Raw genomic sequence first — 9,574 nt, forward strand, 5'->3', positions numbered from 1 at the left:
TGTGACTGCCAGATCAGGACTAGGCTTCCAGTATAGCTGTACAGAGAGGTAATTCCCATGAGCAGCAGTATTTAAAATTCCAGTCACCACAGGACGTGGATAAGGTACATGTTTCCTCTAGTCTAGAATGTGTTCTTTCTTCATAGAAACAGAGTCTGTAGCTGACATCCAAAGAAAATCCCTAGGAAATGTTTGAGGGGGTATTGTTGTTGTTGTTTCTAACATTCTACAGTTGGCTTTACAGTTAGTTAATGGCCTCTCCACAATTGAGCAAATACGGCCATTACCATGAAGGAAGCTTCCTTGAGAATAGACATAAGCTCAAATAATAAATGCCAAATGTAGCATAGAGTTGGTGACATAGTTAAAATTATTAAAATGGTAAATTTGATTAATATTAATATAGTGTTAAAATGTCTTATATGTACAGAATCTAATTTACCCTTTGGGTTAATAAGTTAAGATTGTGCAAGGGATTCAGGATTGTGCAGGTTTTATCAGGAAAAGAAAAATCCACAGAAAGCAACTGATTCTTTGTTACGCTTTTTCTTTTATTGAAAATAGATTCTTTACTCATATAATACATCCTGATGAAAGTTTTCCCTCCCTCTACTCCCCCCAGTCTCTCCCCATATCCTCTCCCCTTCAGATCCCCCTCCCCTTTCTGTCTCTCATTAGAAAAGAACAGGCTTCTAAGAGATAACAACCGAACATGACAAAATTAAATATATTAAGATGAAGTAAAAACTATCATGTCAAAGTTGGACATGACAACTCAACAGGAGAAGAGTCCCAAGAGCAGGCACAAGAGTCAGAGATCCACTCCTTCCCAGAGTCAAGAGTCCTGCAGAAATACAAAGCTAGTAGCTATAATATAAATGCAGAGGACCCGGTGGGGATCCATGTAGGCTCTATGCTTGATGCTTCAGTCTCTGTGAGCTTATATGCTCCTCCTTCTCTGGGTGTCCTCCATACCTTCTTTCTGCCTCTTCTTCCAGGAGATTCCCTGAGCTCGAAAAGCAGGGATTTGATGGAGACCTTCCATTTAGACTCACTTTCCGCATAATATCTGGCTGTGGGTCTCTGCATCTGTTCCCAACTGCTGCTGGAGGAAGTCTCTCTGATGATGACTGGATAAGGTACTAATCAATGAGTATAGCAGGATACATATAGAATCATTTTATTTTTTTTAATTCAACAAGCAAGTTGTTGGGTTTTACTTTAGGTTTCTGGGCTATCTAGTCTCTGGTTCTTGATTACCTAAGCATTGTCGGGCGTAGGTTCCCTCTCATGGAGAAGGCCTTGGGTCAAGTCAGGCTGCTCTAACCTGTTCTATGCCACTATTGCCCTAACACATTATGCAAACAGGACAGATTGTGGGTCAAAGGTTTCGTGGCTGGATTGGTGTCCACATTTCTTTCAGCAGTCTGCAGAGTCCCTTCCACACCAAAGAGACTGTAATGTTGGGGTGAGGGCGCCACGCAGGCACCAGCTTGACTTCTCCATGATCACTGATTTGTGTGGGATTGTCCTCAGCAATGGGGTCTCCACGGACAGTTTTCAGAGAGCAGCCCTTTGTCTCAGCAACAGCCTGGGTTATTAGGGAATCTCCATGGGACCCACTTAGCCAGCAACTCAATTGAATGCAACCTAGTCCTGACACTGGACGCCTCACCTGGCAACAAGAGATAGCCAGCTGAACTCTATATTCCCCATTACCAGGAGTCTTCGTTAGGCTCACCTTCATAGAGTCTAGGAACTCTCCACTGTACAAGGTCCTCCTTCGTTCCCCCATCCTGCAATGCTTCATTAATTTCACCATCTCTCCTCACACCCTCTCCCTCCTGCCACATCCCTGTCACCGGCTCCCCTGCTCCCATCCCTATCTTCCCCACAGTGCCCATAAAATCTATCCTGTTTCTCCCTCCCAGGGAATCCCTGCCTCCCCCCCACCCCAGTGCCCTCTTCTTTGGGTCTATGGACTGTAGCTTATTATTAACAGATAATATCCACTGTGAGTACACACCATATTACCTTTTGAAGATCAAGGGTTCTCCACTCAGAATGATTTTTTTCCTAGTTCCATCCATTCACCTGCAAATGTCATGATTCTGTTTGTTGTTGTTGTTGTTGGGTTTGTTTTAGAGTGAACAGATAACACAATCTCTGAACTAACAGCCCCCATGGCCTACATCTTATATGCTTCACTCCTGCTTCTCCATCCAAAAAGGCCATTTTTTGGTTTTGGGTTTTGTTTTGTTTTGTTTTACCACTGGGTTATACTCAGTTGGGTAAATGTATCACTATTTTTGTTGTCTGTTCTTCTGTTGAGGAACATCTAGGTTATTTCCAGTTCCTGGCTCTTTTGAAGTAAACCACAATGAACATTGTTGAACAAGTGTCCTTGCGGTGAGATGGAGCATCCTTTGCGTATATGCCCAAGGGTGGTATAACTAATCTTGAAAAGATCGATGCCCAACTTTCTGAGAAAAAAAAATATTGACTTCCATAGTGGCTTTACAGGTTTGCACTCCCACCAGATTGGAAGACTGTTCTCCTTATGCTCTCCCCATCCTCAGCAGCAGGAGCTGTCACTTGCGTTATTGATCTTGGTCATCCTGACAGGTGTAAGACGAAATCTCCAAGTCGTTTTTATTTGCATTTCCCTGATGGCTATGGATGTTGACAATTTCTTTAAGTGTTTCTTGGCCATTTGAAATTCCTTTGTTGTGAATTCTGTTTAGATATGCTCCCCATTTTTAAATTGTATGATCCTTTTAAAATATGTAGTTTCTTGAGTTCTTTATATATTTTGGATACTAGTCCTCTATTGGATGTGAAGTTGGAAAAATCTTTTCCCATTCTGAAGTCTGTTGCCTTATCCAATTCATGGTGTATTGTCTTACAAAAGTTTTTCTGTTTCATAAAGTCCCATTTATTAGTTGTTGATCTTAGTGCCGGTGCTGTTGGTGTTCTGTTCAGAAACTTGCCTCCTGTACCAATAAGTTCAAAGCCGTTCCCCACTCTCTCTTCCCTCAGGTTCATTCTGTTTGGTTTTGACATCTTTGATCCACCTGGACTTGAGTTTTGTGCAGGGTGATTGATATGGTTCTTTGCATTCCTCTACATCCCAACTAGCATATTAACTAGCACCATTTGCTGAAGCAGCTTTCTTTTCCCACTCTAGATCCCCGGCTTCTTTATCAAAAATCAGATGTCCATAAGTGTGGATTTGTGTCTGGGGCTTCAGTTTTATTCCATTGATGAATGTGTCTGTTTTTATGTCAGTACCATGTGGTTTTTATTCCTATAGCTCTGTAGGACATCTTGAAATCAACTCTGGTGGGACTTCCAGCAGTTCCTTTATTGTTCAGGATTGTTGAAGCCAGCCTGAGGTTTTTGTCTTTCCCTGTTAAGCTGAGAATTGTTCTTTCAATTCCTGTTTTTAAAAAAAAGTGTTGAAATTCTGATGGGGATTGTTTTGAATCTATAGATTGCTTTTGGTAGGATATCCATTTTTACTATGTTAGTCCTACTGATCCATGAACATGGGAAATCTTTCCATCTTCTGGCCTGGCCCTATTTTCTAAATCTTAGTAAAATATATGTAAACATACCACACCAATTAATTTGAGAAATATATATCACCTGAAGATTTACATCTACTGCAATGAAACAAAATTTTATCTAACTAGAATTAAGCACTTTATTAAGAATTAACTGAAGTTGGCTAAAACCTTGAAAGGCACCTTTGCATGTTTTGCATCTTGTCAAAAAAAACTCTAAGCACCTTTCTGTGAAAAATGCTCGCCCATACCCCCCCCCCACACACACCCAAATATACTTTCTGCTGGAAACAAAAGCTATGAACTCAAGCCACTAGCCTCCGAACTCTCTGGAAGAAATACTCTACACTCACTTGAGAGAAATACTCAACACTCACTTGGTTGTTTTCCTGCCAAAAGGCTGTGTTTTAATGACATATTGCACAACTAAACCACATTCACGGTCTACGGGCAAAACAGTTAACTAAGCAGAAGGAGGAAGGCTGATATCCGGCAATTCCCTATCTCAAAGATAAGAGCTGTTTTCTATCTTGCCTTCAATTAACCTTAGAGCAACAAATCTATTCCTCTCCCCGAGTGAATACTTCATCAGACTACTTAAAATGGTGGATTTGTGTGTGTGTGTGTGTTTGTGCATTATTCCATTCTGTGTACCATATTAACCCTCCCTGAGTGTGCAGATTTTAGTTGCTTCCACTATCTTTGCCATTGTAATTATAGGGCCCTCACTGCGATGCCTATCAGATGTTTGCCTTGTGCATAGGCTGAGGTTGAACCTGAGTCTAGATCCCAGATGATCCTGTCCACACTTGTAGATATGGAGTGCTGAGCCTCCTACATTAGAGGAGAGGGGAAGTCTTTCCAGCACTTTGAGCAGTGCATCGTATGGTCCATGTCTCTTGGAAGGAGAGAGGATCCAAAGATTGATGGGGAGGAGGGTTGGGAAGTATAATCCTCATGGAGTAAGCCCCAGGGCAGGTCTGTCTTCCAGGATTGCTAACTAAAGAACCTAGGTAGAGTGAAGGGCTGAACCGGGGAAACTGCTCCACTCCCCTCCTTCCCAGCCATCCCAAAGCTTGCCCAATAGTTTGTGATCAGATGGGAGCCAGTCCCGGAGGCTGTGAACAAATATGTTCAACATTGTGTGTCATCGAGGCCAGAGAATGGTGCAAATTCTATTAAGGTTTCATCAAGTCTTTCTTTTTGCACTTACTCCACACTCCTGTGGTTTTGTGAGCTAACCGTAGGCCACATTACAGCATTGGCATGCCTAAGTGCCGCACATTGTTTGAGTCTGTGCCCCTTTCTGTTCCCCTTTGTAACTCAGCTTTCACCTTCATAGTCAGTGTCATCATAAAACAATAGGGTCACTTACCTTTTAAAAATTACAGGCTCAGAATAAACTGTAGGGCGTAGCTTCTCATTGCTCTGGAAGGGAAGCTTTATTTCTGCCCATCTGTAGCATCTTCTTTGCCATTAGTCGACTCCATGCTCCTCAATCAGATACAGAAACCGCTGGAAACATTGGGAAGGTTCCCTGCCTCGTAAGACCTGCCCCAGTGATCTGAAACTATCGCCAAGAAATCCATTCTGGATTTTTTCTTTTTTTTTCTGAAACAAGAGTCTCTGGTAGCCCAGGCTAGCCTTGAATTTGGCATGCAGCCAAGAATGACCAAGAATTTCTGGTCCTATTGCTGCTATCTTTAAGTTCTGGGACTACAGGTGAGTCTTGAAACTTTTTCTTTCAGTCTCCAGATACCTCATGAGAAGCAGCAAGTGCATCCTAGAAGCTGTTAGATCCCTGAGAGTGTGGGAGGACAAGCTACCATGTTAGGGGGAGGATTCTGAGAGGAGGAAGGTGAGATGGGAAGTGGGCGGGAACAAAGTCTCCCAGGAGGACACACTTAACCTGCCCAAATGCAAACACTTTCCTAGCTGCTGCCCAACTTGGTACGCTGCTGCTGCGGAAATGTCCTTTCATCCACACTCAAGCCAAAATGTTGATAAATCAGAACACCAGAGTTACCGTCATATCTTGCTAAAGCCAGGGGCGACGAAGAAGGGGTACTTTAGTGGAGGAGTGGGCAGGAATACATCCTGCTGCGCTGCACTGTGTCCAGGCTCTTCTGTTCTGTGGGTTCTCCGTGTATTTCCTTCCCAGATTGCACCACATCCCTTTCATTCAAAGCTGAAACTTCTGATCGAAATGTTGCAAGCATTCAGAGATCAAAAGAAGGTTCGCAGTGGCTCAACCATCCAGCAGTAATGCAGTCCCCACAACCCGTGTCCCCAGCACAGAGTGGAGCATTTGGAAACGGAGGTTTCATCGAGGAACCGTCACACTCCACCACTTCCGGTAAGCTTAGTCTGCTCTTTGGGCTGGCCCAGAGAGAAGCTGTGAGGGAGAGAACTGACCATCTGAGCATCCCTCTACCCCCACCCGACCTTTGTCGTCCTTCATGAGAATCCTCCCCAGACTCTGTGTCCCACATGATCAACTTAGCAATAGCATCTTAGTAATCTGCTTTTCCCGTTTTATCAATGAGACTGTTGAAGATGGGGAAAAAAGGCTTCAGGGGCTGGTAAAATGGTTTAGAGCATAAAGGGGCCTGCTACCAATGCTACCAAGCCTGCCAGCCTGAGTTCCATCCCTGGAACACACATGATAGGAGGAAAGACCAATTCCTGGAAGTTGTCCTCTGGCCTCCATGTGTGCACACACACACAAGCACACTCACACAGACACACCAATGGTATTAATGTAAAATAAAGATTTTTACATACTGTATAAATTAAACAGTACAGGAATTTGTTTTCTTGCCCCCACCCCCACCCCTCATCTTGTCATGCAGCCCAGAGTGGCCTGGGACTCTGGCTTCCACTCCCTCAGCCTCCTAAGTGTTTCAATCGAACCTTTGCGCTGAGCAGCTTTTCTGCTGTGAAGATGTCCACTCGGTGATCTCCCTTGTTGCCAAGGTCTCCTTCTCCTCCAACTCCCCTTGACTTTGCAGTCTGCCTCTCCAAAGCTAGCCACATTCTGAACTACTGGTATGAATAATGAATATGGAGAACTGTGGGGAACACAGTCCTCAGGAAGGATTGGGGGTAAAGCTCTTTGCTTAGTGAGGGATGGTGAATGTGGGCTTTCTTTGAAGAGAAAGGATCTTGGCATGGATGACGTGGTGAAAAGAGGAGAATGCTGCCCTACTCTAAGTAAGTAGCCAGGGGGACTGACTTCAACAAGGAGGGAAACTTTGAACCTGGCAAGACACAGACCAAGGTAAGGAAGATGGCCTCCATTATCATCAGATGGCAAACCATGCAGTCAGGTGCATGGGGACTCTGAGTAGCAGGCCCTGACTCAGGTAAGCCCAGTCAGGACTGCCCAAGCTTGAAAGCCCAACCTAGTGACTCATCTGCTGTTCCCCCAGGCCCAGGGAGAGCATATGGTGTTAGCTACTATGGCAGGCATTGCCTGGGTTTTTTATCTGAAGCAGGCACACAGTAATTTTTTTCTTTGTTTTAGTAACACCACCAACAACAGTACACAGCTTACTGGATACGAACTCTCTCATGCTTTCATTATCTAAGACAGACAGAAACTGTAGCACAGAAACATGAGATTAGTTTACTTAAGGTCAGTTAAGCAAGAGGAAAACCTAGTATTTGAACTGAGAACTTGGACTGTGGATCACTTGGCTTGTCCCCGTTTTGACCTGTCTTTGGGAGGCAGCATGGTTTGGCTCCAGCACTCTCAGGGCCCTAGCTCTGAGGAGGGCAGGTTAATCTCTCTGCACTCAGTTGCCTCCTATTCAAAATAGAGATAACCCATGAAAATTCTAACCAAAGTAACATGTATCCTTGTTCTGTTTCTTTTTCTTCTTGAAGGGCTATGACTAAAGCTACATCAGCCTGTGCTAATGAAATTCTCTTGAAAATAAGTCTTGCGTCAAGAGTGTACATTAATTGGTACTTCTAATTTAAAATTATCCTTGGGGAGGGGCCCTAAAGAGATGACCCAGCAGTTAAAAGCACTCACTGCCCATCCAGAAGACCCAAGTCTAATCTCCAGAACCCACAATGGACAGCTCAAACGCCTCCAACTGCAGCTCCAGGGAATGAAACACCCTCTTATGGCCTTTGCAGGAATCCACAGACATGTGGCATTCACACACAAAGACACGTGAAAAAAAAAAAAAAAAAAGGACTTAAAGAAAAAGAAGCAGGGGAGCTATACTTCTGCTTTGTCCTTCAGCAAAAGCCTAACTCAGGCTCATTTTCACCGCCTCTCAAAAGATATCCCTACTGATTGCTTATTAACATCCCATCTTCATTGACCCCTGTTGCCGAAGTATCTCAGTCCCTTCGGCAGACTTGATGGGTAACTTGAAATTCATGCTTAGTTTCTCGTTCAGGCATATAGCAACAGTTTTCATGAACTGGTCCTTGTTAAAGTTCCCAGAGGCCTCAAGGTATAGGTGGTCCCATCAAAACTGTATTTCTTGGGTTTTCTGCAGGGGTCTTCTTAGGCTGGGCTGGGCATGTTCCGAGCTGATTGGCAGGAAGTAACATTCTACCTCATTCAGTACTTTGCCTGGGTGGTGAGTGCTATACTAATCCTTTCCATCGCCACACGGCATTTTCCTTCTGAACCTAATCCCATGCTCTGTGCTGGTTACATGTGGCTCAAGTGCACAGTCTCTGAATACTAATAGTGACCGCCATACAACTGTTTTCTATCTGGTCAGCAGACTTTCATGTGTAGCAATGCAAAAAGAAAAAGAAAAAAATAGGAGCCCAATCCAGACTCCATACAAGTGAGCTTCAATTACCAGGCTCTAGGAGGCGCTGGTTGTTCCAGACTGGTGTGAACTCATTACCTCTGTCTGAAATGCATTTGTGGTTAAAAAAAGCTTCCCTTACTTGAGGATTATTTGCTAAAGCTGTGAGAAGACCAGCCAGCCTTGAGGAACCCCTCTTTCTCTAGGTAAAGGACGAAAGGAAGACGGAAGGCGTTCCTAGCCTGTGTGATTTTTTATTCTACTCACAGATGAATAAACAAGACTTGGGGTTGGCTCTATAATTGTTTACTAAAATAATTGTCCGAAGGGGGATGTCTTAGTTAGGGTTTTACTGCTGTGAACAGACGCCATGACCAAGTATTGTAAAGGACATTTAACTGGGGCTGGCTTACAGGTTCAGTCCATTATCATCAAGGTGGGAACATGGCAGCATCCAGGCAGGCACGGTGCAGGAGGAGCTGAGAGTTCTACATCTTCATCTGAAGGCTACTAACAGAATACTGGCTTCCAGGAAGCTAGGATAGGGGCCTTAAAGCCCACACCCACAGTGACACACCTACTCCAACAGGGCCATACCTTCTAATAGTGCCACTCCCTGGGTGGTGCACATATAAACCACAACAGGGGATACTGAAAGACTTGAAAGTATGCTTCCCGGGTGTTTATGTTATACTAACCATAGGGTAATGGTAATCTCGGCCACGGTCTCGGAAGCTTCTATCTGCAAGGGGCAACAGTTAATGCGGAGACTCATAACTGGTCCTAAGAATGATGTCAGCTGAATGCTTACCCTTAAGCAGGACATCTAGATCACTCTTTCCAGGGGCCAGGAAACACTACAGCGGACTGAATGGGAAGAAGATGAAAGTCAGAGGGTGAGGAGGAGTGATGTGAGACAGTCTCTAGGACATAGCATGGATATTTCACACACAGCAGCTGCCGTTGCCTGTACGAGACAGGCCATTCAGCATCCTGCGTTGAATGGGGACGGGTTCATGAGACGCTACACTTATTCTCTGAAGAGCTATGCTATGGGCAGCTAGTAGTTGCTGAGGAACAAAGAGCCTCTTTCTTCAGTAGTGTAGCCCCTGGTAAGTTACTCATCCTCCTCCAGTAAATAACGCCAATCCACGTTCATGCAAACAGCCCTAATGAAACTCCGTGTGTCACACACATACACAAAATGACTGTAGGACTTGTTGAGAA

Source organism: Mus caroli, chromosome 1 (genome assembly GCF_900094665.2).
Source record: "Mus caroli chromosome 1, CAROLI_EIJ_v1.1, whole genome shotgun sequence".
NCBI classification, from domain to species: Eukaryota; Metazoa; Chordata; class Mammalia; order Rodentia; family Muridae; genus Mus; species Mus caroli.